This window comes from Xiphias gladius, chromosome 1, assembly GCF_016859285.1.
Source record: "Xiphias gladius isolate SHS-SW01 ecotype Sanya breed wild chromosome 1, ASM1685928v1, whole genome shotgun sequence".
Lineage (NCBI taxonomy): Eukaryota > Metazoa > Chordata > Actinopteri > Istiophoriformes > Xiphiidae > Xiphias > Xiphias gladius.
The window spans coordinates 12066941-12082686 of NC_053400.1; the positions used below are offsets into that span (position 1 = coordinate 12066941).

General features: G+C 41.6%; 1 long non-coding RNA gene across 1 annotated transcript; it reads left to right on the plus strand.

The window, feature by feature from the left end:
• Positions 1 to 1369: 1369 nt before the first annotated feature.
• On the plus strand, positions 1370 to 4167 carry LOC120792349. Its single transcript, XR_005707793.1, has 2 exons — positions 1370 to 1652; positions 3871 to 4167. It is a non-coding gene; the product is annotated as an uncharacterized LOC120792349 (long non-coding RNA).
• The last annotated feature ends 11579 nt before the right edge of the window (positions 4168 to 15746 follow it).

Below are 15746 nucleotides of genomic sequence, written 5' to 3' on the forward strand. Positions count from 1 at the left end.
TGTGGGAACTTGGTACTAAAAAGTCTGTAACTTTGTAAGATACCTTGTGGTTTCGTTTATCTCAGACTGCTGAGGCATCATATGAGCTGCAGCTCAGTTTTAGAATGCCTTTTCACACGAACTGAGGCCTGTGGATTTTTCCCTCCATTTTTTACATTAGCATCACGTCGGGGAGCTATCCTTTCAAGGCCAGTATGAAAAGAAGGAATAACTACAGTGAACAATAAGTCTTTCACTGCACATATGGGCATGTGAGTATTTTATGAACAATAATATGAGCCTAGCCTCTAATTTAAGGTTTTGCATTGCCTATTCAAAACCTTAGATTTGGTATGTGTGCTGAAATGGTTCTCCATACACTCGCTGCCTGCGTGATATGAGACAATGATGCCATACTGGAAATCAGGCCTCCAAGATGCAAAACTTCTGTCTGTCAATGTTGTAAAGAATACAGCTTTTATATTGGTTATTAAATAATATAAATATAAATGCTGTTCAAAAGAAATCAGCATCTAATACCATGAATTTTCCCTTACTCATGTGATTTCATTTGCTGAACCCTAACCAGACTTTGATCAAGCATTAAGATAGATACTGTAGAAGTATAATTTTTTTTAAAATGGAAATACATTATATATCTTCAAAGCAAACTGGAAGTTCACACTGCTGATTAAAGCATAAACCAGGTGGAATCCCCCCCTCAAAGTATTTTTTTAACCTAAAATAGTTGCATTTAATTCATAAGAAAGAAGCTTGATCAAATCAATCAGGCCACTCAAAAGTGAAAGAGAAGTGAGTTGTCATCATGTTTTAGAATTACTCGAGGTAATACCTTGTTGGCAGAAAATGATACTGGAATGGTTATTGCGTGTTTATTGCTTTAACAGTAGATGGCAAAGAGAGTGGTTGCAAATATTTTGACTAACATAAATTAATAAAGTTAAACATTATAAATCATGAAACATGTATTTTTTTTCTTATCATAATTAAATATTAGGGTGGTTAAAATGTTTAACACAGTCAAAGATGAAAACATAAAAAACAAGGACTCACATAGAACTTAAAACTGTATATAAAAATGGACGTAGAGTCAGAGATTGAAAGTCAAGCCAATGCCCAAGTGCCTGAAAGTGCAATACCACTGAGACCCGCTAGGGGCTGGCTCAAAAAAAAAAAAAAAATCTGGCTCCAATGGACTCCCTCTCAAAAAGCCTCAACTTTTTGAAATACTAAGTCAATACATTTTTTCCACAAGTGTTTATGGAGTCATTAGCTGAATTCACTTATTCTGGTCAGTGATCTGGTGGTCCTTCTGAAAATAATTCTATAATTAATTAGATATTAGGCCTCAACGAGATGTATGTTTTTTGGGGGCGTGCCTGGTCTGGAGCCAGCCTGGTGTGATTGACTGACAACTCGTATGCACGAGAGCCAGGAGGAACATTCATAGGCTAACATTGTCCTGAGTCAGCAATGTTGTATTTACTTTTATTTTGTCTTTATTTGTCGGTGGAGTAAGCATTTCCCACAGACTGTTATTATATTCGTTGGCTTTTTTTTAGTACGTTTTCACATTTCACCGTAAGAATGCCTTGTTCTTCGGTTAGTTGTGCTGACAGACTCTCCAAGGATTCGCGTATCCAGTTTTTTCGGTAAGTAAATGTTTATTTTCCCAATGGTTACCAATTTTAATGCACCGTATGTGCAATTCAGAGTTAGGTATACTGTGCACAAGGCACCTACTAAGTTGATAATTTTTTTCCTAGATCTTTTGACTAGAGAAGGGGACACATTAAAAATCCCCTTTAATATCACAGTTAATATAAATTAAGGATGCACCTTGCTAACCAAGCTAGCGCTAGCGTTAGCTGATGATTTAGCGTTTGATATGCTAACGGTACCTGGCCCCGCCGGTAACCTGTGTTAACAACTGCTAACCCGTGGTTTAATGTAACGGTAGCTATGCAAAGACCCATAAAGAGTTACATTTGACCAACGTCAAGCTAACAACGCTTGTCTCATGTTTATGGTCCATGTGACCAATTTTGTTTATTGCGTTAGTGAAATGTTCTGCCTTAATGTAGAATAATAAAACCGTCTACCAGGACTTCACGATAGTTCAGGTTTACATAAGGTTAAGGTAACTTAAATGTGGTTAAAACAGTAAAGGTAACTCTCTACGTTTCCATTACGTGGTACTGAACACCTCCTCTATATCTCTTAAAAAGGTGGAAAGGGTTGTATGCAACTCTGAAACTCTGTTCGTTAACGTGGCGTTGTACGTCCATGTACAGCCCGTTGTTCATGTAGAAGTGTTGTATAGACGTCAAATTACGCTGCTGGGTACGAATGACATAAGACAATAAGTTTGTATATTTCGCGAACAGATCCTTGCTTCACAAGCGGCAATGGCAGACAGAGGGTAGGCTCTAGCTTTTTTGGGGGTGTCTTTATTAATTTAACCAAATATTGTAATTCCCGGACAATCAAATATGCTCTGGTAAACTGGAGTAGCCTAGTGGTTATGTCATTGTGATGTCAAGTGTCCATTGTGGTATGCTACTTCTGAATTATTGTTATATTGCCTGTTTGATATAACTTCTGTCGCGACTTTATCCCTCGCTTGATGTGTGGCTGTAAGTGATCTGATATTGAGTTGTATGACACCTCAGTATGTTTATGCTATGCTTTGTGTGTTCCTGTGGTACAGGCTTGTGTGTTGCCATGCTGCAAGATTTCCCCTATGCTGTGAATGTAGGATTGATGGGTGCCAGGGTCATTATCTCTGCTTTAAGGTGCTCTTATGCGATAATGGCTGCTTGTTGCCTGCCAAGTCTTGCATATTTTTACTATGTGTCTGCGCTTATGGTCGGTGTGTTTTCCTTTTAATTTTTAAAAAACGTTTAATAAACAGACTGTATGGATAAAGCTTGCACACTTACACGATGGACCCAATAAACATGAGCAGTCATGTTCATTGCAGATGTGGGGCCTTCTTAGTACAAACTGATATAAAACATCATTCTGGAGTAGAGTCTGGATGTACAACTGTAAAGACTTTTTTTTTTGATCTAACAGATTTCCTTTAGGTGATGAAAAGTTTAATTTTATTTAGGTTTATCCCTCCTCGCATCCCTTCCTCACCTCCTCAACTCACATCTGATGCAGGAGGGGCTCGAGGGAGAAACGGAATGAGGATGCTAAATGAGCGTATGGGGATACACTATTGTCTACATGAAATCATTAACATTGATTATTACATTTGATGTAGAGCAGAAACATTCATTTGTTGAAAGGCTTATTTAATGCATTGTAGATTGGAAGATTGTAGAACACCCAGTTTATGATCAAAGTAGTGACTGACACTCCAGCTAAATATAACATTTAAGTTGCCGCACTGATCAGCTGGAGAAAAAATTCCCTTCAGCCATTTCTTAAAGTACGTGGAAAGTCCAGAACAGGAAATCTTTCCAATATGTTACTTTGAAGATACTTTGAAATGATCCACTGTTGTTGTTCATGAATTACACTGTGTCCTGTGTTACACTGATGTCTTTCTTCCACTTTGGTGTGTCTGATATTCAGCACGAGGACCTTCTGTTAGCAAGGAACACTGTTTTAAGATGACCCATACACACGTTTGAAAGAATTTGGAAATTTGGAAGTGTGTTCTGACATACAGTACACAACGCATAGAAGAAGACGTGTCACGTATGAGTTTGTCGGTTTAATACTGCGAGTTCATAAATGATAGTGCTCAACTGAAGCAGACATTCATGCACCTATCCTGACAAGCTGGTAGATGTATGCGATTCATTGTGATCCACCATGTCTTCACTAAAGTGTTTGTGTTTTACTGTAATTCGAAAGGTATTTACAGAATGAAAACTGAAGGACAGGTGCCATCCATCTGGTTGTGGAGAAGGGAAACTGCATGGACAACATCTTGAGTTCTCACATTGGTTGTGAAGATGATGCCAGAAAACCACTTCCAGTCTAGCTTCCTCTGATGGAGGGACAGTCCAACCTTTTAGACATTTGTTTATTATTCACAGTTAATGCAACTGAAAAATTTGTTTAATGTGCCTTTGCAGTCCCTGAACATAGTTTGCTGTTTGAAGTTTAAATAAACCTGTGATTTAGCGGCACTGTGTGCATTTTCCATTACCTCCAGAGCAATCGACTGCTTTTTCCAAATTTACCATATGCCTTGTAATGAATCTAACAGAGCACTTTGGAGAGTTTGTTGGTTAAAGCTAACATAGAAGTAGCCTTGTAATTAATTACAAATTCTGGCCAAAACTCCATCAGTGTTTTCTTCTATTTTTACAATACTATGTGCGTTGCTATTGTTAAAATTCATAGCAGTTGTGCACCATAAAACCATCAACAAACTTCAAGCAATGGCTGTATGAATACCTTTATTGCACATTCAAATCTGCATTCATTTCAAACATTTTATGATCCATCAACGACACAAGACTGTAATAAATTGATGAATTAAATAACTACTGGATTAAGGTGAAGGTGAGCTTAACTGTCACAAGTTTGTATTATAGAACGATGGTCGAATCTCCAGTGCAACGTCATTTTTAAAATGGTAGACATGAGAAACGACAATATAAAAATCATATTTCATGTCTAGCTTACAGCTATATGTAGCAGGCTCACAGCTTGGGGGAAGAAGCTGTTCTTAAGTCTGTTCATGTTAACAAGTTCTGGGTTTAATCAGGTCACTACGAAAGGGACAAAAAGGCAGCCTGATAGAGTATTTGAATTTAAATTTGCCCCACTAGCAACCTCTCTCTAAATAAGTGATGCTCTTGGAACAGCACATTGATATTAATTATAATAATTGGGACTATGAGCTATATGAACTATTACCTCTAATGTTTAAAACTGTTCACTATTTTGTTACAGCTACATCCGACATGGGGGCAGAGTGTGTGTGTGTCAAAGACCCTGAGATGTTTAGGGAATAAGAGTGGGAAGGCAATAGGAGAGGGTGCAGGGAACGAGGAAAAGCAAGGCTGATAAGACTGAACAGTGTTATGGCCACCAGTGTTAATTTAAAAAAAAAACAAAAAACAATACTAACCAAAATAACACTCATCACATGAGACTGTGGGCTATGTGTGGGGCTACAAAAAAAGTCATTAAGACGCAACTTCAAGGGTGAACAAACTGTCCCACATGACCATTTCACCATTGCTGAAGTTTGGCTTGAATGAACTCAACTGTTTCAAAAATATCATTTCCCCTAGTAGTGAAATGAACTCCGTTGTGCAAAAATAGCCCAGGAATGTCAAACCTTATGTGATGGTGATGCACAAAGCTGCCACTTAAACAATGAACGTATGTAGCCATAACAATGTTCACAACATGCGAGCCGTGTCGATCTTCACCAGATCGGCACTAGCCTTCCACCTGCATCTCTGGGTGATGCCAGAGAAGGTGATCTTCACGCCTGGATACCGCAGGGAGGTGACGAGGTCCTCCTTCACTGCTGGGACGAAGTCGCAATGAGACATCCAGGTCAGGTCACTCCACGGCAGTGGACGAGGAGGACACCGGTAGTGCTCTTCCTCGTGATGGGTTGAAGAGATGGAGAAGGCTCCTCCACCTCAGGCAAACCGCGGTTGCTCCCCATGGTGTCTGTGGCTTCTGGGCCCCACACCCGACGAAGTTGTCCCCAATGATCCAGACCTTGGCTGGATGGAAAAGCACATTGTAATAGTGACAAGGGTATTACATCGTAGGCTTAAGGGGGAAAGGCAAAAGAAACAGCTCTCTTAATAGATGAGCTCCACTCAGCATTATTCCTCTTGATTGATTGTAAAAACAGTCTGCTGTACTGATTTACATTAAATAGCGACAGAAAACTAACTAATACTCACTTCGGTGGCATTGTGTGGATGCACAAGCCACGATCAATCCCGCACACAGTAATGTTACTTACTTTCAAAGAGACACAAATCACTCCAATGGATGTTTCTGACGCTCTTCATCAAGAATGAAATGAACAGGACATGCAAAAAATAGCCTACACACACTTAGCCAAAGACCGTTAATATTGACGCTGAACCACGAGTTGAACTGTACTACATTCATTAACGGGGAGAATACCGGAGAATACACGTCAATTAATAATTTCATTTCACCTGCTGATCTTCCGGTTCTTGAACAAACAACGTGTCCAGACGCCAACAGTTGACTTTAAGAACCAAACTGACAACAACCCGCTGTAACTATTAACACTCACTAATATACTTAACTGAATATTTTAAAACACAATCTTTGGATATGTTTTATCAGAAGTGGTTACAAGGTTTAACGTTAACTTACACACGGTAACTTCAGCTACAGTAACATTACTAGGTTACCCCCTTACATATGTAATACTTGCCGAATGTGGACATGTATGCAATTAGCTACCAATATTACCGCAACACGTACCTATAAAGTTTACTGCGAGTTATAGAAGCTAACTGTGTTAGCGACTTCGCATGGCGTAGCCGGAGCCCGGTGCAGTCAGGTTGCCGGTATAGGTGGGCATGCACAGTGTCCACGGGCGCAGTCACATCCACCCCTCGCTCCTCCCAGCTCCACCGTCTCATCCAAATAGGCTCACTTCTGGCTACAAGAACCGAGACGGCGACGGCCAAAACACAAGACTGAAGTGCCGCGATGGCAGGTGTTATCGACGTGGGTCTGGTCTGGTGAAACTACAATGTTCCGATGGTGGACTACAAAAAGCGCATCTTCGATACCTCGCCCCGTGTGTCCTTACCTTGTCGTTTAACACAAGCTATATGAACGTGACATTAAAATGAAAAAAGGAATATAAGCTACCCGTCACAAAAGTTGAACGAAATGATTGTCACGTTAAGAATGGTTGCGCAGGCACACCCCCTGTCCACTCATATTTAACGGCATGAATCCCAATTTTGACTGTATGGAAAGAATTGTTCAATGTATGCAGGATAGGCATAACACATTAGGCCTACAAATCTACTAGTTTCATACATGTTGAATTAAAAACATCATCTAGCCAAAAACGTCTCATGTCCCTTTTTCTTGATAGACAGACAGAGGGACCAAACCAGTATTTTCACTTAAGTACATTTTACCGCCGCAAGGAATTGTGGGACGGCATTAGCCCCTTTCCTCTCGTAAAGGAAAAGTCCAGTGTAATCTATGCTAAAGGAAATAAGATAGGACGCATTGAAGCTCCTTCCCTTGGCATTTAGAGAATTCGAGGGGCTCTTATCATGGCTGCCACTTCTAGCCACTATCATGGCCTCATACTTCCGGTCAAGGACTATTCGACCGGAGCGGAAGCTTCAGAACGGCAGGTGACAAACCAATGCGTGATGTCACAGTGGGTGGACAGTTGTTCAAAGCGTTCTATGACGTCACAAAGACACTGTACGGGAGGTGGTTTACCCAAGGGGAGCTCGGTGCAGATCACAAAGTCTTAACAGTCTACAGTAGGAAGGAGTATTCTCTAAGAGACTTCAAAATGACTTTCCAGAGTTCGTATCTGTATGAACTGAAGAACATAATGGAGTGTATCAGCAGAGCAACACTCCTCTCACAACCTGCCGACATCCCAGACTTTTTAATCAAGTATTTGTTGGAGCTGAAGAATTTCAGAAGATTTTCATCTGAAACTGATCCCGAGGTTGTTTCCTTCCGCCACCAAGCGCTGTGGGGTAAGCAAATATGTTGTTCAAATATAGCCTTTTTGTGATCTTGATAATTTGATAAGTGATGTCCTGAGGTAATCTAATCAAGGTCTTTCATTGGACCACTCAAGTAATGTTTTCAGGTTTTCAGGTTTTTCATTGATACAGGCGGTCAAAGAAATATTTCACCAACAGCAACACAGCAACTTTTGAAATAGTGAATAAGATGAATATTCTCACAATATATGCGATAATTAGCTACTTATAATTGCTGTTTTACATAAAAAGTTTCTGAGGCTGTCCCGACTAAACATCCCATAAAATTAAGGAAAATCAAAAGCCAAAAGTGCTTTATCCATTTTAATTCAGGACTAGTTTGGTCCGAGTTTTTGCTCAAACTCAGGATGAGAGGCGGAATTGTGACATCACTAAAAACAATGAAAGGTCAACGAATTTTATTACTAATGATACTAATGATTTGGAGAAAATGTAGCATATACTATAGTCATGTTTTTGCCTTTTCCAGAGAATAAGTTCCTGAGAAATATGAAGGGAACGACAGGGACTCCAATCACCACTGCAGAGACGTCTGCAGCATCACCCCAAGTCCCATCACAGCCCGAGATAGAGATAGACAAGGCTCTAAATATGCTGTATGCAGATTTAGCGTCTTCTACTGAAGAAAAGGTGGCAACTCACGGTCAGAGAGTGGGAATAAACAAACCGCCGAAAAAGATAAGAAGATGGCCAACTCTCCCATCTATCCAACACCACCTCCTCCTGTTGGAAGACAGTAGACAGTTTAAGAACACACCCATACCTTCCCTTGTGGTAAAGGAGAAGCCCTCACCGCCTCCCTGCGATGTCAGCGTGAAGACACGCCGAGTGTCATCGTTGAGGTGTCCTACTCAGCTGCTGCATAAATAAGGACCCACTGATGACGCCAGGAAAAAATGCCTGAAACTTCGCCGCACACACTGACACAGATTCCAAAAAGATCTGTAAGAACTACGGATGTTTCTGCAGCAAAATCCATTAAGGCCAGCAAGCCCTGTAAGCTCCGGCGGTATCATGGTACCAATAGTTGCACAGAAGCTTGTTCTCCCACCTATTGCGCAGAAGCAAATCCTAGTTGGCCAGGGATGGGCGGTCAGGAGAACTACGTGTCTCATAAACCCGGGAAAGGGTCAACAATGAAACAGGAAGTGGTACCATAAAAGAGCAGCAGCAGGTCTCCACCACCCAGTGTACCTCTGCCAGAAAGCACTTAAGAACCAGAAACGGGGGGCACTAGTGCAACTAGATGTACAACACAATGTGTGCCAGAGTCAAAGAGCACCGAGATGAGACCTACACCACCAAAGGTCAAGAAGCCAGAAAAGAAGAGGATTCAGCCAAAGAGATCACCAGAGAGGAGCAGAGGACAAAGAGTTCTGTGGACAGAGAGAGAAAGATTAAGTCACTGGTAGAAAGAACAGTTGGGGGCATTGATGCCTTCACTAGGCCAGATGTTGTAGAAGAGGGCATAAAAAATTTAAATTTGGCACATGTTAGTTCACCTCATAATTGCCCTCATTTAGCACATGCTGGCCGTATCATAAGATACAGGCATAAGCAGAAAGATCTTCATTTTTAGACCACTGTGCTTCCTCAGTAAGTTCACATCATGAAATTACAACAGCTACAGCGAGTGACTCCCTCCTTTGAAGCGATACTTTTGAGTATACTTTACACTAGTGAACCCACGGTGATTTTTGAGAATTCAGCCCTAAACTAATTTTTGTCATGCCGCCCTGCAGGCCGCCTACAGCCTTAGAAGGGGGTCCCCTCTTGTGTGGTCCTTCTCAAGGTTTCTTCCCTCTTTACCTGTGAAAAGGGTTCTGGGGGGAGTTTTTCCTTGCCCGCTTGAGGGGGGGTGCCTTATTACCTGGGTTTTGTCTGACTTCATTAAAATAACCAAAAGGTGCTATATGTAAGTTTTCTCTGCCACTGAATGTGGTTTCTTGCCAGAGGCGGGTGGTGGTGGTGGTGATTAAAAAAAAAGACAAGAGGTTAGACTCAGAACTCACAACGGTAAAACTGGTAAGTAAACATCTGTTAATGCTAACGTTGGCTATGTAGCATCGGCAGAAACTGCCAATACATTTAAATAAGTTCTGGCTCTATTAAAATGATCAAATCAATAAAATATTTGAAATGATCCACTGTCGTTGTTCATGAATTACACTGTGTCCTGTGTTACACTGATGTCTTTCTTCCACTTTGGTGTGTCTGATATTCAGCACGAGGACCTTCTGTTAGCAAGGAACACTGTTTTAAGATGACCCATACACACGTTTGAAAGAATTTGGAAATGCTGTTGGAAGTGTGTTCTGACGTACAGTACACAACGTATAGAAGAAGACGTGTCACGTATGAGTTTGTCGGTTTAATTTTGCTGGTTCCTACATGATAGTCCTCAACTGAAGCAGACATTCATGCAACTATCCAGACAAGCTGGTAGATGTATGCGATTCATTGTGATCCACCATGTCTCCTTTCCTCAGCATTTAGAGAATTCGAGGGGCTCTTATCATGGCTGCCACTTCTAGCCACTATCATGGCCTCATACTTCCGGTCGGGACTCAAGGACCGCAGCCGAAGCTTCAGAACGGCAGGTGACAAACCAATGCGTGATGTCACAGTGGGTGGACAGTTGTTCAAAGCGTTCTATGACGTCACAAAGACACTGTACGGGAGGTGGTTTACCCAAGCGGAGCTCGGTGCAGATCACAAAGTCTTAACAGTCTAACAGCACGAGGACCTTCTGTTAGCAAGGAACACTGCTTTAAGATGACCCATACAGACGTTTGAAATAATTTCGAAATGCTGTTAGAAGTGCATAGACGCATAGAAGAATAGAAGAAGAATAGAGCGCATAGAAGAAGACGTGTCACGTATGAGTTTGTCGGTTTAATACTGCGAGTTCATAAATGATAGTACTCAACTGAAGCAGACATTCATGCACCTATCCTGACAAGCTGGTAGATGTATGCGATTCATTGTGACCCACCATGTCTTCACTAAAGTGTTTGTGTTTTACTGTAATTCGAAAGGTATTTACAGTGTGAAAACTGAAGGACAGGTGCCATCCATCTGGTTGTGGAGAAGGGAAACTGCATGGACAACATCTTGAGTTCTCACATTGGTTGTGAAGATGATGCCAGAAAACCACTTCCAGTCTAGCTTCCTCTGATGGAGGGACAGTCCAACCTTTTAGACATCTGTTTATTATTCACAGTTAATGCAACTGAAAAATTTGTTTAATGTGCCTTTGCAGTCTCTGAACATAGTTTGCTGTTTGAAGTTTAAATAAACCTGTGATTTAGCGGCACTGTGTGCATTTTCCATTACCTCCAGAGCAATCGACTGCTTTTTCCAAATTTACCATATGCCTTGTAATGAATCTAACAGGGCACTTTGGAGAGTTTGTTGGTTAAAGCTAACATAGAAGTAGCCTTGTAATTAATTACAAATTCTGGCAAAAACTCCATCAGTGTTTTCTTCTATTTTTACAATACTATGTGCGTTGCTATTGTTAAAATTCATAGCAGTTGTGCACCATAAAACCATCAACAAACTTCAAGCAATGGCTGTATGAATACCTTTATTGCACATTCAAATCTGCATTCATTTCAAACATTTTATGATCCATCAACGACACAAGACTGTAATAAATTGATGAATTAAATAACTACTGGATTAAGGTGAAGGTGAGCTTAACTGTCACAAGTTTGTATAATAGAACGATGGTCGAATCTCCAGTGCAACGTCATTTTTAAAATGGTAGACATGAGAAACGACAATATAAAAATCATATTTCATGTCTAGCTTACAGCTATATGTAGCAGGCTCACAGCTTGGGGGAAGAAGCTGTTCTTAAGTCTGTTCATGTTAACAATTTCTGGGTTTAATCAGGTCTCTACGAAAGGGACAAAAAGGCAGCCTGATAGAGTATTTGAATTTAAATTTGCCCCACTAGCAACCTCTCTCTAAATAAGTGATGCTCTTGGAACAGCACATTGATATTAATTATAATAATTGGGACTATGAGCTATATGAACTATTACCTCTAATGTTTAAAACTGTTCACTATTTTGTTACAGCTACGTCCGACATGGGGGCAGAGTGTGTGTGTGTGTGTCAAAGACCCTGAGATGTTTAGGGAATAAGAGTGGGAAGGCAATAGGAGAGGGTGCAGGGAACGAGGAAAAGCAAGGCTGATAAGACTGAACAGTGTTATGGCCACCAGTGTTAATTTAAAAAAAAAAAAAAACAATACTAACCAAAATAACACTCATCACATGAGACTGTGGGCTATGTGTGGGGCTACAAAAAAAGTCATTAAGACGCAACTTCAAGGGTGAACAAACTGTCCCACATGACCATTTCACCATTGCTGAAGTTTGGCTTGAATGAACTCAACTGTTTCAAAAATATCATTTCCCCTAGTAGTGAAATGAACTCCGTTGTGCAAAAATAGCCCAGGAATGTCAAACCTTATGTGATGGTGATGCACAAAGCTGCCACTTAAACAATGAACGTATGTAGCCATAACAATGTTCACAAACATGCGAGCCGTGTCGATCTTCACCAGATCGGCACTAGCCTTCCACCTGCATCTCTGGGTGATGCCAGAGAAGGTGATCTTCACGTCTGGATACCGCAGGGGGAGGTGACGCAGGTCCTCCTTCACTGCTGGGACGAAGTCGCAATTGAGACATCCCCCAGGTCATTCCCACGGCAGTGGACGAGGAGGACACCGGTTAGTGCTCTTCCTCGTACGGGACTGGTTGAAGAGATGGAGAAGGCTCCTCCACCTCAGGCAAACCGCGGTTGCTCCCCATGGTGTCTGTGGCTCTCTGGGCCCCACACCCGACGTAGCTGTCCCCAATGATCCAGACCTTGGCTGGATGGAAAAGCACATTGTAATAGTGACAAGGGTATTACATCGTAGGCTTAAGGGGGGAAAGGCAAAAGAAACAGCTCTCTTAATAGATGAGCTCCACTCAGCATTATTCCCTCGGCTTGATTGTAAAAACAGTCTGCTGTACTGATTTACATTAAATAGCGACAGAAAACTAACTAATACTCACTTCGGTGGCATTGTGTGGATGCACAAGCCACGATCAATCCCGGCACACAGTAATGTTACTTACTTTCAAAGAGAGACACAAATCACTCCAATGGATGTTTCTGACGCTCTTCATCAACAATGAAATGAACAGGACATGCAAAAAATAGCCTACACACACTTAGCCAAAGACCGTTAATATTGACGCTGAACCACGAGTTGAACTGTACTACATTCATTAACGGGGAGAATACCGGAGAATACACGTCAATTAATAATTGAGCTCATTTCCACCTGCTGATCTTCCGGTTCTTGAACAAACAACGTGTCCAGACGCCAACAGTTGACTTTAAGAACCAAACTGACAACCCGCTGTAACTATTAACACTCACTAATATACTTAACTGAATATTTTAAAACACAATCTTTGGATATGTTTTATCAGAAGTGGTTACAAGGTTTAACGTTAACTTACACACGGTAACTTCAGCTACAGTAACATTACTAGGTTACCCCCTTACATATGTAATACTTGCCGAATGTGGACATGTATGCAATTAGCTACCAATATTACCGCAACACGTACCTATAAAGTTTACTGCGAGTTATAGAAGCTAACTGTGTTAGCGGCGACTTCGCATGGCGTAGCCGGAGCCCGGTGCAGTCAGGTTGCCGGTATAGGTGGGCATGCACAGTGTCCACGGGCGCTCAGTCACATCCACCCCTCGCTCCTCCCCAGCTCCACCGTCTCATCCAAATAGGCTCACTTCTGGCTACAAGAACCGAGACGGCGACGGCCAAAACACAAGACTGAAGTGCCGCGATGGCAGGTGTTATCGACGTGGGTCTGGTCTGGTGAAACTACAATGTTCCGATGGTGGACTACAAAAAGCGCATCTTCGATACCTCGCCCCGTGTGTCCTTACCTTGTCGTTTAACACAAGCTATATGAACGTGACATTAAAATGAAAAAAGGAATATAAGCTACCCGTCACAAAAGTTGAACGAAATGATTGTCACGTTAAGAATGGTTGCGCAGGCACACCCCCTGTCCACTCATATTTAACGGCATGAATCCCAATTTTGACTGTATGGAAAGAATTGTTCAATGTATGCAGGATAGGCATAACACATTAGGCCTACAAATCTACTAGTTTCATACATGTTGAATTAAAAACATCATCTAGCCAAAAACGTCTCATGTCCCTTTTTTCTTGATAGACAGACAGAGGGACCAAACCAGTATTTTCACTTAAGTACATTTTACCGCCGCAAGGAATTGTGGGACGGCATTAGCCCCTTTCCTCTCGTAAAGGAAAAGTCCAGTGTAATCTATGCTAAAGTAAATAAGATAGGACGCACTGAAGCTCCTTCCCTTGGCATTTAGAGAATTCGAGGGGCTCTTATCATGGCTGCCACTTCTAGCCACTATCATGGCCTCATACTTCCGGTCAAGGACTATTCGACCGGAGCGGAAGCTTCAGAACGGCAGGTGACAAACCAATGCGTGATGTCACAGTGGGTGGACAGTTGTTCAAAGCGTTCTATGACGTCACAAAGACACTGTACGGGAGGTGGTTTACCCAAGGGGAGCTCGGTGCAGATCACAAAGTCTTAACAGTCTACAGTAGGAAGGAGTATTCTCTAAGAGACTTCAAAATGACTTTCCAGAGTTCGTATCTGTATGAACTGAAGAACATAATGGAGTGTATCAGCAGAGCAACACTCCTCTCACAACCTGCCGACATCCCAGACTTTTTAATCAAGTATTTGTTGGAGCTGAAGAATTTCAGAAGATTTTCATCTGAAACTGATCCCGAGGTTGTTTCCTTCCGCCACCAAGCGCTGTGGGGTAAGCCACTGTTCAAATATGTCAAATATAGCCTTTTTGTGATCTTGATAATTAGTGATGTCCTGAGGTAATCTAATCAAGGTCTTTCATTGGACCACTCAAGTAATGTTGGTTTCAGGTTTTTCCGATTGATACAGACGGTCAAAGAAATATTTCACCAACAGCAACACAGCAACTTTTGAAATAGTGAATAAGATGAATATTCTCACAATATATGCGATAATTAGCTACTTATAATTGCTGTTTTACATATAAAGTTTCTGAGGCTGTCCTGACTAAATATCCCATAACAAAATTAAGGAAAATCAAAAGCCAAAAGTGCTTTATCCATTTTAATTCAGGACTAGTTTGGTCCGAGTTTTTGCTCAAACTCAGGATGAGAGGCGGAATTGTGACATCACTAAAAACAATGAAAGGTCAACGAATTTTATTACTAATGATACTAATGATTTGGAGAAAATGTAGCATATACTATAGTCATGTTTTTGCCTTTTCCAGAGAATAAGTTCCTGAGAAATATGAAGGGAACGACAGGGACTCCAATCACCACTGCAGAGACGTCTGCAGCATCACCCCAAGTCCCATCACAGCCCGAGATAGACAAGGCTCTAAATATGCTGTATGCAGATTTAGCGTCTTCTACTGAAGAAAAGGTGGCAACTCACGGTCAGAGAGTGGGAATAAACAAACCGCCGGAAAAAGATAAGAAGATGGCCGCAACTCCCATCTATCCAACACCACCTCCTCCTGTTGGAAGACAGTTTTGGAAGAACACACCCATACCTTCCCTTGTGGTAAAAGGAGAAGGGAAGCCCTCACCGCCTCCCTGCGATGTCAGCGTGAAGACACGTCGAGTGTCATCGTTGAGGTGTCCTACTCAGCTGCTGCATAAAGGACCCACTGATGACGTCAGGAAAATGCCTGAAACTCGCCCGCACACACTGACACAGATTCCAAAAAGATCTGTAAGAACTACGGATGTTTCTGCAGCAAAATCCATTAAGGCCAGCAAGCCCTGTAAGCTCCCGGGTATCATGGTACCAATAGTTGCACAGAAGCTTGTTCTCCCACCTATTGCGCAGAAGCAAATCCT